Source organism: Diabrotica virgifera, chromosome 3 (genome assembly GCF_917563875.1).
Source record: "Diabrotica virgifera virgifera chromosome 3, PGI_DIABVI_V3a".
In the NCBI taxonomy this organism is placed as follows: domain Eukaryota; kingdom Metazoa; phylum Arthropoda; class Insecta; order Coleoptera; family Chrysomelidae; genus Diabrotica; species Diabrotica virgifera.
Genome location: NC_065445.1, coordinates 189856484 through 189869337, shown reverse-complemented (window position 1 = coordinate 189869337; position 12854 = coordinate 189856484). Strand labels below are relative to the sequence as shown.

The 12854-nt window shown below is 31.7% G+C and overlaps 1 protein-coding gene across 3 annotated transcripts in view; it reads right to left on the bottom strand.

Moving 5' to 3' along the window:
- The window catches only part of LOC114333619 (glucose dehydrogenase [FAD, quinone]-like), a 61660-nt gene extending 58809 nt beyond the window's left edge, over window positions 1–2851 (bottom strand). The window contains exon 1 of one of the 3 annotated variants that reach the window (XM_028283533.2): window positions 2735–2851. The gene's annotated coding sequence lies outside the window, so the exon portion shown is untranslated. Of the gene's footprint in view, window positions 1–2728 lie in introns of all 3 variants that reach the window. The other 2 variants (XM_028283535.2, XM_028283534.2) reach the window with 2 other exon arrangements.
- Between the last annotated feature and the right edge of the window lie 10003 nt (window positions 2852–12854).

Genomic DNA, 12854 nt, shown 5'->3' with positions numbered 1-12854 from the left:
AGTGATCTGGTGTATACTCTGATACACCCATTTTTTCTAACAGTCCTTTAATATTGTTATAAAAAACCATATCACCTTGCTGAGAAAAAAAGGCAAAAGATCTTTTATCTCTATTACGGTAGTATGTAATTTTGGTATACAGGGTGTCCCAGACTAATTTACCCGGGCTATATCTCTTAAACGAATAGAGATTTTCAAATGGGACAAAAACTGATCTACTCCATTTGTAATACACTGTAATTTGGCGTACAAAAAATCATCCCCTAAATATTCATCCCTTAGTTACAACCCCTAACTTTAATTTTTTTAATAGCACCCTGTATATTTCTTTATAGTTTTGGATGTGGTCTTCGATCGTCTAGTCATCACATTTTTTTAAAATAAAATCGGTTCGTAAATAATCAAGAAAATATCAGTTTATTTTTGTTAATTATGTGTCCCAGACTAATTTATCCAGGCTATATTTCTTAAAGGAATAAAGATTTTCGAATGGGACAAAAACTGATCTATTTCATTTGTAATACACTTTAATATGGTGTAGAAAAAAAATCATCCCCTACATATTCATCCGTTAGTTACAGAGTGCTATTAAAAAAAATTTAAGTTAGGGGTTGTAACTAGGGGATGATTTTACGCCATATTAAAGTGTATTACAAATGGAATAGATTAGTTTTTGTCCCATTCGAAAATCTTTATTCGTTTAAGAAATATAGCCTGGATAAATTAGTCTGGGACACATAATTATCAAAAATAAACTGATATTTTTCTTAATTACTTACTAACCGATTTTAGTCTGGGACACCCTGTATAGGTGAAGAACATTCTTTTCTTTTAGTCTGAAGGTAAGCAACTCGGAAGAATCCTTTGAAAGGTTCAAATTTCTTATAAGATCGCTTAGCTCTTCCTGAGTAAAGCGCTCAGGACGTTTTGAATCCCCTTCAAAATCACTGTCGACTTCCTCAAATCTATTAGTCTGCAGTTCGTCAAATAACGTTTCGGCATTATCCTCTGGTAACATAGTTAGACTGCTAAATATTGGAATGGGTATCTGTTCAAGCTGATGTGGAATTTGTCTTATTGCTGAATCCAGGTTAGGATATGTTCACGTATGTCGATTGTTACGATTAATGCCCTTTATATTCACAAGACAGAAATAGCAATCGTCAAAATGATTTTTTGGTTCCCTCCATACCATTGGAAAACCAAATTTAAACATTTTCGTTCTCCTTTCGTCCACTGTCGCAAGTTTTCAATACAAGTTTGCACACTACATGTGGAGCTCAGGATTTATCTTGATCTCCTAAATGAACACCAAAATAGGCCCGTTTGTTCATTTGCCCATTTGTCTTAGAATTTGTTAAGTTTGTTTATAAACATATTGCAATTATAGTGGTGGAATATACAGAAATGTAAGAATATTTAAGTATTTGATAAGTATGTTATATCTCAAAAACTAGAGCTGACACAAAGAAAAGGTTTGTATTTTTGGAATCAGCACAGATGAATTAACTAAAATCAGTTGATTTTTTTTCGGCAGCAAGACAAAAAAATTTTTTTGTTGGGCTGTGTAATCTAAGATGCAATCGTCAAATGTCAAATTTTATTAACTTTATACGAGGTATGTCAAAAAATATGAATTTCACTTAAGAGTAAAGTACCTTTATATTTCACGATATCAAAAATTGTTATTAAGAAAAGTTGTTTGGAATTAAAAAATATGTTTCAGTGTTCAATTACATCCTTCTAATTAAAATATTGTGAATAATAAAGGCACTTAACTCTTAAGTAAAATTGATATTTTTTACATACCTCGTATAAAATTGCAAAAGTTTGATATCTGTTAGTTGTATTTTAGATTTAAGACCAGTTAGAGCATTTTATGAAGACTAACTTTTTTTCGTAAATTTGATAATAAATTAGTTATCATAATTGTAATAAAATGATGATGGGTATCCGTAATTTGAGAAAAAATTGAATTTTTTTTTTTCGATTAGAATGATGTAATTGTATATTAAAACATAGTTTTTAATTTCAAACAACTTTTCATAATGGCATTTTTTGATATTCTGGAATGTGAAGGTACTTTACTCTTGAACGAAATTTATATTTTTGACATAACTCGTATACAATTGATAAAATTTGATATATGACGGTTGAGTTTTAAATTTTTGACTATCCAGAGCATTTTATGAAGAATAACTTTTTTTCCTAAAATTGATAATAAAAAAGTTTTGCGTGTGGTTACTAGTTACGCAGACATACTGTATAAGAGCTTCTGTATAAGAATTTTTAAATTGTAATGCCATATTTGGATTCAGCATAATCAAAAACAAAATAGAAACATATTTGATCCAAGTAAAATGATGAATTCGACGATATTTTTAAAATTATTTATACAAAACAATTGTTATTGTTAAACAATTAATAAACATTTAGCGGCCAAATCTGCGAATAGAACTTTTTACTTTAACATATATATAAACTAACAAAAAAAGTTTTAGAAAAATATAAGCTTGTTTGAATTTTTCCGAAACAATGCATGTTTTCGTTCTAATTGCACTCCCCTATAAAAAAATTTGAATTTTCAAATATATGTAATAAAATTAAATAAAAAGGTTTGGTGCACTAGAAGTGTAAAAAACGGTATATATTCCGTTTCTAAGCGTCTTTTTAGGGGTAAGCGGCTCGCTTATAAATAACATTTTATCAGAAAAAATAGAAATATTACCTTTACCTATAATATTTTCCCAGACACCCTACTAACACTGAGCATTCACCACCGTCGACTACTAAACTTAAAATGCGCTCAAGTCGACATGGACACTCGGGAAATAGTATCAGTTTCCGTTAGTCCATGAACTGAACTCGTCTTAATTGCCGAAGAAAGCAGAAAAAAAAAGAGGAACACTTTCAGATGCGAGTAACGGACTTGGGGTATATTAACCTTGTTAATTGCTATGCGATTCGCAAATTGCCAAACGATCAAAACACATTTACTCACATCACAGCACAGTTACTTCACAGTATGAGAAGAGGAGTATTGATATTAACGAGTAATCTCTTTAAGTGTTACAGGGAGGACTGAAAAATCTTCTAAAGTATAAGCTAGATTATATTATTATTGTTTTGAAGCTATTTCTTTGTGTCTGATAATATCAGTAAACGACTTTTAAAATACTTGTGAGTTGCATTCCTGGGACGACTTTATCGTAAGGTAGTTTATGTGATTTATCTTTAAAAAACAACCACATGCAATAATGACAGTAAAATTCTCGTGTTAGTGACTCCATAGTAACTCACGAGGAAAACCCAGGAAAAAAACCTCATGATACTATCCCAACATAATAAGTATTTGCTCCTACATTCAGTTTACTCTCAAAATTAACACCTAACTCTGATTTTATAGGTATATTATTTTAAAATATAAATAATATTTAACAATACATAAATATATGAATAATAATAAAATATAAATAATAATGTATCCTCGATATGTTATTGACTTAGTAATCGTGGTATTTTATTTATTTATATTATTTATTTTATTATGCAGGAGGATTCTGGTTAAAATCTGCTTGGTTAGCTCGAAATTCAATTTTGTTAATCTTTTCAGTATGGTGGTCGTGAAAACTTTATTTATTGCGGTAAGCAAGGTTATTAATTCCTCTCCAATTATTGCACAAAGTGAGGGTTGTGCTTTTTTGGAAGCTTAATAATGTCAGCGTTTTTTCCACCCCGCTGGGATGCGATTTGTTCCCACACCTCTCGGATTATGGAGAGCAAAAGTTCAGCAATTAGATATGGATTAGTTGTTAGTTATTCGGCAGCAATGCTATCAATTCTCGGGGATATGTTGTTTCTCAGAAATTTGATAGCTATTATTATCTCCAGTTTGGAAAAGGCCTCGCAAGATATATGCAAATCTGTATTCTTCGGATTTTCGACAATTTCATCTGCGTTATCTCTGGGCGTACCTAGCATCCCCTGAGAATTCTCTTGCCATCTCTTTACTTGGTCATGTGTTGTGTAGTAAGTAATTGATCTGTCTTGGATCTTACAATGTTCGAACAGTTGTGCCCATTTTTATGTTAGTCGTCTAGTGATTTGGTATAGCTCTTTAGTTCTATTGTGTTGTGCAGCAGATTTTGCTTGTTTTGCTAGTTTTTCAGCCCACCTTTTTGTATTATCGTGAATTCCTTTTAACTGCTTTATTTATTGTTTCATACTCTTTTTCTCTATTCGCTCTTTCTTCTACAGTTCTTATTTGCAAGATATCTTTTTCCCTGTTTTATTTCCTCGACACCGTTAGAAAGAGTGGAGAAAATATGCTTTCTGGACTGAAATATTAAGGATACTTGGGATCATAGCTACAATCTAAAAACTCATTTTATAGAAAAAGCCAGAAGTTTTTGTTTATCTAACCTATCTTTAAGTATCAATATTATTATGTAAACGGAATTCTTAGATATTAAGTCTTAAGTATCCTCCTCTACGAAGTGGAAAACTGGAGTGTCATAGAAATGCGAGAAAACGGTTGGTGGGTGGCATTCGAAATGTGGTGCTACCGACTTGTGTTAAGGGTCTCATATAAACACGACGCAATTAACACTACTCTCGAGCAACTAAAACAGGCAAAGAAAGTATTAACACCGTAAATAATAAATACCGATTTCTGCAGTTAATTTGACAAGGCAATAATGACGGCATGTGAGACCCTGGTGGCAGACATATATCCTGGTTGGCCAATCTTAGGAAATGGACAGATCTAACGTCATCTGATCTAATTCGAGCTGCAGTGAATAGAATAAGATGGGTCAATGTGGTCGCCAACATCATGAACCTTTAGAAGAAGGTATTTATCGCATTGACGAGACGAGTAATCATCTTGCAGCTACAGGTAATATGTTCGGCCGTTTCCTCTGTATCATTATCACAGAATCTCAGTTCAGTTTCCTGAATCACAAGCCGAATATTGTAATAATATTTTTGCTTGTCTTTGGTCTGGAATCGACTGCATTAAGTTCTTTTTATAATTTTTGGACATTTTTCACAATTTAGATTTCTGCGATATCTAAAGACACATATCCATTACGTTGGTGCTCCGTGCTCTATGTAGCTGCTCCACATAATGGATACGTTGGTGCTCCTGCTCGGCGCTCACCCTCGGCGATCCAATCGGTGACGGTTTATATATAGAGGAGTTACAGTTACACGGATCACGGAGCACCAACGTAATGGATACGTGCCTTAAGGCCATCGGTACATAATTCGCAAATATTTTACGGCTATCCCTACCTTTTCTGTCTTTACATGGCAAATTACTTGTAGTAAAATTCACACTGGTATAGATATGTAAATATTACTAGAATGTCATTCTACTTGAAAATGTCATCCTACTTGAAAATGTCATCATTAACTTAAAGAGATGGCTTTTGAATGTTCTTGGGTAACTGTTATTTGTATAATTGCAAATTATTAATTCAGTTAATAAATGTGATAATTTTTTCACTAACTATGTATTCAGTGATTGTAATAATTTATATGTACAACAAAAACTAATACTCAGTCGAGAAAAGAGGAAAAGTGTTAAAGTGATTTTTTAATAATACATATATTGTTACTATGGAACGCTTACAATTTTGAACATCTTTAACAACAAAATACTTGGATCACAAAATATATCTTGATGTATTATCTGCTTGGATCTTCCATAAATAATACACAATAAATAACTTTTTATAAAGCTCACGTCTTAAATCAATTAAAAACATAAGATGTAGATCTTTGAAACACACTCAGTGAACCAAAGATCCAAGGTTATTGGTTTAACGACCACTCGTACGAAATCAAATAGATGAAATAGAGAATGTGGAAAAATCCCCTTACGAACAATTCACACATCCACCATTTCGGGCTGGGAAAAATTTTTCGAATAGAATCAAAGATCCAAACACCAGTTCTTAGAAATGTGTTTCGCCCTCTTCAACCTCTCTGGGCTCGTCGGTAAAGACAAGAGGTTGAATATCTTTAGACACATTCTAATCAAAAAACAACATTCGAGACCTAGACATAGAAGGTGCGTAAGTCTACGGCAAATCCGACAATGACAGTCTCAAGTTTTAATTCCCTAATTACTTAAAGTAAAATATATGTTTAAAAACATAAGATGTAGATCTTTGAAACACACTCAGTGAACCAAAGATCCAAGGTTATTGGTTTAACGACCACTCGTACGAAATCAAATAGATGAAATAGAGAATGTGGAAAAATCCCGTTTTTTTTTGAAAAAAAAAAGTTCGTAAGGGGATTTTTCCACATTCTCTATTTCATCTATTTAAATCAATTATTTATCAAATACACTATATACAGTGTGTTTGGTAAAGAATGGGCCATAGCTTAACCTTAGATTCCTGAGGTTAAAATAGGTCGATTTAAGCTAACTTACCTTAGTACAAAAGTTGATAATAACCGAAATACAGGGTGTCAAAGTTAAACTTTTATTTTATTTATTTTTGATTATTTCCTGACAGGCATGGGACAACAACAAGAAATTTGTTAAGTGGTGCTGGTATTGTACACTCTACTAAATTATGTTAAACACACGTTTGTGGCTACTACCAGAGGCGTACGACGGGGGATAGTGAATAGTTGACCCTTCCCAAATTCTACGCCACTGGCGTAATTTCTGTTTTAGGGCAATTTTTTGATTCTACAATACTTTCTATAAAAATAACATACTCTTCATTGGTAACGATATAGCCATTAGTTTTCGAGATATTTGAAGCTAAAAACGTAGGATAATACATTAATCAAAATAAGTGTGCCTTTTCATTTTTAACTTCAAATATCTCGAAAACTACACTCCGTCTACCGAACAGACGGAGTAATCACGTGAATAAATCACAATATTTCTTCAAAATACCTTAAGTTATGTCCGTGTAAACAATACCGATAACAACAATACCGAATACCTTGATATCGGTATTGTGTACAAGGACGTGAGTTAAGGTATTTTGAAGAAATATTGTGATTTATTCACGTGACTACTCCGTCTGTTCGTTACGAATGAAGAGTATATTATTTGCATAGAAATTATTGGAGAACTAAAAATTATGCTAAAATAGCAGTTTCATTAGTAGCGTAGAATTTGGGAAGGGTCAACTATTCACTTTCCCCTGTCGTACGCCTCTGGAAGTAGCCAGAAACGATTATTTAACATAATTTAATGGGGTGTACAGTGCCTACACTTTCTACCAAGTATCACACGGATATGTCAAATTATTTTAAAATATTCTTTTTTTTAATAATTTATTCTTTATTTAAAACTTTAAGAACTATGTGTCCCCGGTACTAGAAATCTATTTGACATATCCTTATGATACTTGGCAGAAAATGTAGGTACTGTACACTGTACCTGTACACCCTTCTAAATTATTTTAAATAATCGTTTCTGGTTAACACCAGAGACGTACGACAGGGGAAAGTGAATGGTTGACCTTTCCCAAATTCTACGCCACTGATGAAACTGCTATTTTAGCATAATTTTTAGATTCTCCAATAATTTCTATGCAAATAATATACTCTTCATTCGTAACGATAAAGCCATTAGTTTTCGATATATTTGAAGTTAAAAATGAAAAGGCACACTTATTTTGATTAATACCTTTCAAATGAGCTTAAAAATAAAAATCGATCTATTTCAGGATATTTCCTTAACGTCGCGGGTTTACGAAATAACGAATTTATTCCTTCCATTTGCACCATACTGTACGTCTGAATTGCTGATATGAATGAGTCAGATTAAATTAAATTATTAGAAGAATTTTTTTACTGAGCAATAACATTTTTGTTTAATTTATTAATATTTTGTATTTTGAAAACGACGTCCGAAGTGGAAGTCGAAACGTTAATAAAATAATTTTTTCTATGGATGCTATACAATGTGCAACTTCTCTCACTACTTACATACATTCAAAACGATCAATTTCTCAGGGTGTGAGAAAAGTCGGCCATTGCAGTGAGAAATATTTTTTCTCACGGGTTCCATACGTAGAATCGCGGTTTCCATGGTAACATGCACAATACAAACACAAATATGTTTGTCAAATAAAATGTGTCAAATCAAAACTTACGAGGAATTACCTTTCAAAAGTGTTCAAATATAACTGGTAACTATAATTTTAAATAAATAAAAGTATATAAATATTAAGAATATTAAATACTTACATATGACATGTGTATAGTATGTATTTTATTTCAATTTTGTCATATAATCTACATAATAGCACCTAAATTATTTAATTTTGATGATTGAACTCTGGACAAAAACGCATCCATAGAAAAAGTACAGTGTACAACACGTGAGAAAACGACATACTTCTCCCTCGCTTGATTTGCGGGCCAACAAACTTCTGTGCTCGTGAGAAATATGTCTTTTTTCTCTCTTGTTGTACAATATTATACTATTTTTAATTAAATTGTGGCTTATTTCCCAACTAGAATAGTAATTTAAAATAAATGGTAGTCCGTTAAAGAGTAAAACTTTTTATTGGAGGTGTTTTCTAAGAGGCTCTTTTAGCCGGGTCTATTTTAGCCGGGGCTGTTTTGACCGGGGCTATTTTGTGTGCGATCTATTTTGTCGGGGCTATTTTGTTTGCGGGCTATTTTGTGTCCGGGCTATTTTGACGGGGCTATTTTGAGGGGTCACGGTTGCAACTCATTCTTCGGGGCAAGGTATTTGGAAAGAGAGGACTAGGGGAACGAAGAATATTTTGGCTTCAAAATCTGAGAAAGTGGTTCAATACATGTAGAACTGGACTATTCCGAATAGCACCAAGCAAAGTTGGAATAGCCATGCTGATCGCCAACATCCGAAACGGATATAAATACACTGTAAGAAAGAAAAGAATTTCTAGTCCAATATCATTTGAAAAAATTGAGATAACACAAAAAAACAGTTTCAAAACAATTTCAAAACAAATTAAAGAAAACCGTGTGTGTCACCATCAACTTTCGAGTCATCCTCTAGTCGTCTTTGAGAACTAAAATATCGTCACATTCACTCTTTGTAAAAACACACTGACATATTTTAAATGACAGTAGTATTTATTAGTCCCACTTGTTTATTTTTGCAACGTTTGACCTTGAACTTGCATCTAGTTCATATAACGTTTCTTTCTTTTTTGGGTCTCGCACCTCGCTGAGGTCGCGAGTATGCCAATAAAAATATAAAAGCATTCTGCATACACTTCGCCATTACGTAATTTTTCACTACCGAATGTAACGAGGTGAATAACTTTAAAAACCTGTTATGTACTGTAATACGTTTTGGTAATCTTCTTTTATAGTACATAACAGTGTATATTGATATTGTATGCCATTATAGTAGTACCTGTCAATAGTAATATTGTATTATTAAGGTGATACAGTAGCGATCAACAGGTAGCCAAAACGCGTTCCAAGATTGCGGCTATAATTTTGAATATTTTTTAGAGATATTTGGCACACTTATTCGTAATATAATAAAGAATGGCGGTACAGAGCCCAATTTGAAAAATATATTAATATGTGGAAATTACTCTGTAATTAAATACGATATTAAAAAAACGAGCCTGTAGCGCCATTAAGAAGAACAAAAAAATACACTTTCTTCAAATAAACTTTTTTATCTGATGCCTAGATTTTGTGTCATTTTGGAACTACTAATGAAATAAAAAATTTTAGTAGTTCCAAAATGACACAAAATTCAGGCATCGGATAAAAAAGTTTATTTGAAGAAAGTGTATTTTTTTGTTCTTCTACAGGCTCGTTTTTTTAATATTGTATTTAATTACAGATTAATTTCCACATATTAATATATTTTTCAAATTGGGCTCTGTACCGCCATTCTTTATTATATTACGAATACGTGTGCCAAATATCTCGAAAAAATATTCAAAATTACAGCCGCAATTTTGGAACGCGTTTTCGCTACCTGTTGATCGCTACTGTTTCCTACATCAGTCTATCTGGAAAAAAATATTGATTTTACGTACATAAATAATAATACTTAATAGTTGTTATTCACGGAGGTAAAGGAACTAACAGAACCAAAACACATAGAAAAGGATACATGAATTGACTATCTAAAAAAGCTCTATGTAGAGGAAGAAGAAATGATGCTAGAACCGGAAACACCAGAAATTGCAACAAGTGAACATGTTAATATATAGGGTGAGGCAGATAACTGGCCTATTAGAAATATCTCGAGAACTAAAGGCAACACAATCATGAAAATTGGAATAAAGGGGTTTTGAAGGATGATCTATTAAATGAAAATATTTTCATCTCTTTGCAACTTCCGGTTATACCGGAAGCTGCTTATAACTTCGTTTTTTTAATGGGACACCCTGTATATTTTTACATTTTTGGATTCTCTTCGATGTCTTCTTTCTTAACATATCAGGTTTTGATAAGATACGTTTAGATACAAGATAATTACGTTTTTTTATTAATTTCGTAGCAACATTTACACCCTGTAGAATTGTAGTAGTTTGACATCTAAAACTATACTTACGTTCAAATGATTTTTAATATACTCTACTATTGTTAAGAATCATTAGTATAGCTAAATTTTTAATTTTAGTATACAGGGTTGGTCGAAACTTGAAATGAGTATTTTCTGAGTTTTCTTAAATAGAACATCCTGTATTTTTGTATTGTAGTGAAATGATATTTTATAGTACTTTTTTATTTCTTAAGCATTCCCTATACCTAACTGCTTTAATTTGTGAGTTATTGGTGATTCAAGCTAAACATTAATTGCAATAAAAAATAGGTAAAATTTTATTAGGTTGGCCGTGAAAATACTCAATCCCAAATAATTTTTCAGAAATAAATACATATTAATCCAGACTGGTCCTTAAAATTACCAATAATGGTTTAGCTATCAAAATACCTACGTAGTTAAGATTGTTGGTTCGATTAACAATTAGCACAAATTAAAGTTAGGTATAGGGAATGCTTAAGAAATAAAAAAGTACCATAAAATATCATTTCATTACAATACTAAAATACAGGGTGTTCCATTTAAGAAAACTCAGAAAATACTCATTCCGAGTTTCGACCAACCTTGTATACTAAAATTAAAAATTTAGCTATACTAATGATTCTTAACAATAGTAGAGTATATTAAAAATCATTTGAACGTAAGTAGAGTTTTAGATGTCAAACTACTACAATTCTACAGGGTGTTAATTTTGCTACGAAATTAATAAAAATCGTAATTATCTTTTAAAAGGCCCTGTATAATATTACAAAACCTGATATTTTAAGAAAGAAGACATCAAAGAGAATCCAAAAGTGTAAAAATATACAGGGTGTCCCATTTAAAAAAACGAACCGGTATAACCGGAAGTTGCAAAGATATGAAAATATTTTCAGTTAATAGATCATCCTTCAAAACCCCTTTATTCCAATTTTCATGATTCTGTTGCCTTTAGTTCTCGAGCTATTTCTAATAGGCCCTGTATTTGCCTCACCCTGTATATGTACACAGGAAGTTCGAAAAACACTTGAAAGGCTGAAGAACAGAAAAACTGCAGGTAAGGATGGAATGCCAAACGAATTACTGAAATATTGTGGAGCAGCAATGACAGAACAATTAACACCATTAAACAAATTCATAAAACACAATAAAATACCGGAAGAATGGAGAATGAGCGAACTAATTGTACTATTAAAAAAAGAAGATAAAACACAGCCAAAAAAACTATAGAGGTATCAACTTGTTAAATACTACCATAAAACTTACATCTAAAACTAACATTCTACAAGAACTTATGAATCAGAGGATAAGTTTAGCAGATGTTTCATTAGCCAAACAGGGTTTTCGTACTGAAAGATCGTGTACAGATGCAATATTCGTCATAAACAAATGACTGAAAAATCACTAGAGTATAATAGACCAGCATCTCTATGTCTGATTGACTGATTGAATAAAGCATTTGATAGAGTAAGACTATGATGTAATCCATCTTATGTATATAGGGGAGTGCTTATAGATTTTCACTTCGGAAAAAATCAAACAAAATAGAACTTTTTGTAATTTCATTAAGAAATGTTTGATAAACAACATATCAAAAAGTTCTACTCGAGAAGTGGGTGCTTCATTTTTTATTAAACAAATGAACTACGAAGTTTGATGTTATTTTAAATAACTCCGAAAATATAAATTTTAGAACAAAACTGACTTGACCATTGAAAAATTCAAAAAATTTACAAAAAGTACCTTATATAAAGAATTTTCTAAAATTAAACCTGTACCTTGTATAATTTTTTATTTATAACGCTAAAGTCACCCTTCTCACAAACATTGGCGCACTGTAAACTAGCGTACGGCGAAGTGCACGGTTGAGTTATTTTAATGTAATTCTTCAACTAATGGATCAAATGAAATTTTACAAATTGATCCTAAAAGAAGAATAATTAAGCTTATGGCTATAATAAAAAGAAATAAAATGTATGGGCATAACTACAGTGGGGGTGGAAAGTGAGCCTTACATGAATTTTGTTTAAAAATGATTTAAAAATGTGTAACTAATACAATTTTTCTTATAAAACCCTCAATTTTGCACAACTTACCTTTCAAGCATCGTACTAAATGATGTTTCATTAAAAAAAATCTCAAAGATTTAATTAAAATGATATGACGTCCCAAAAAATGTAATTTTTTAAATCTTCGTAGTTTTATAGAATTACCACCAATTTAAGACGGTATCACTCAAGTTTGAACAGATCTATTACAGTTTTATAAGTGTTTTTTTAAAGCTTAGGATATAATCTTTAAAATTCACTAAATTATTTTACTTTAGAAA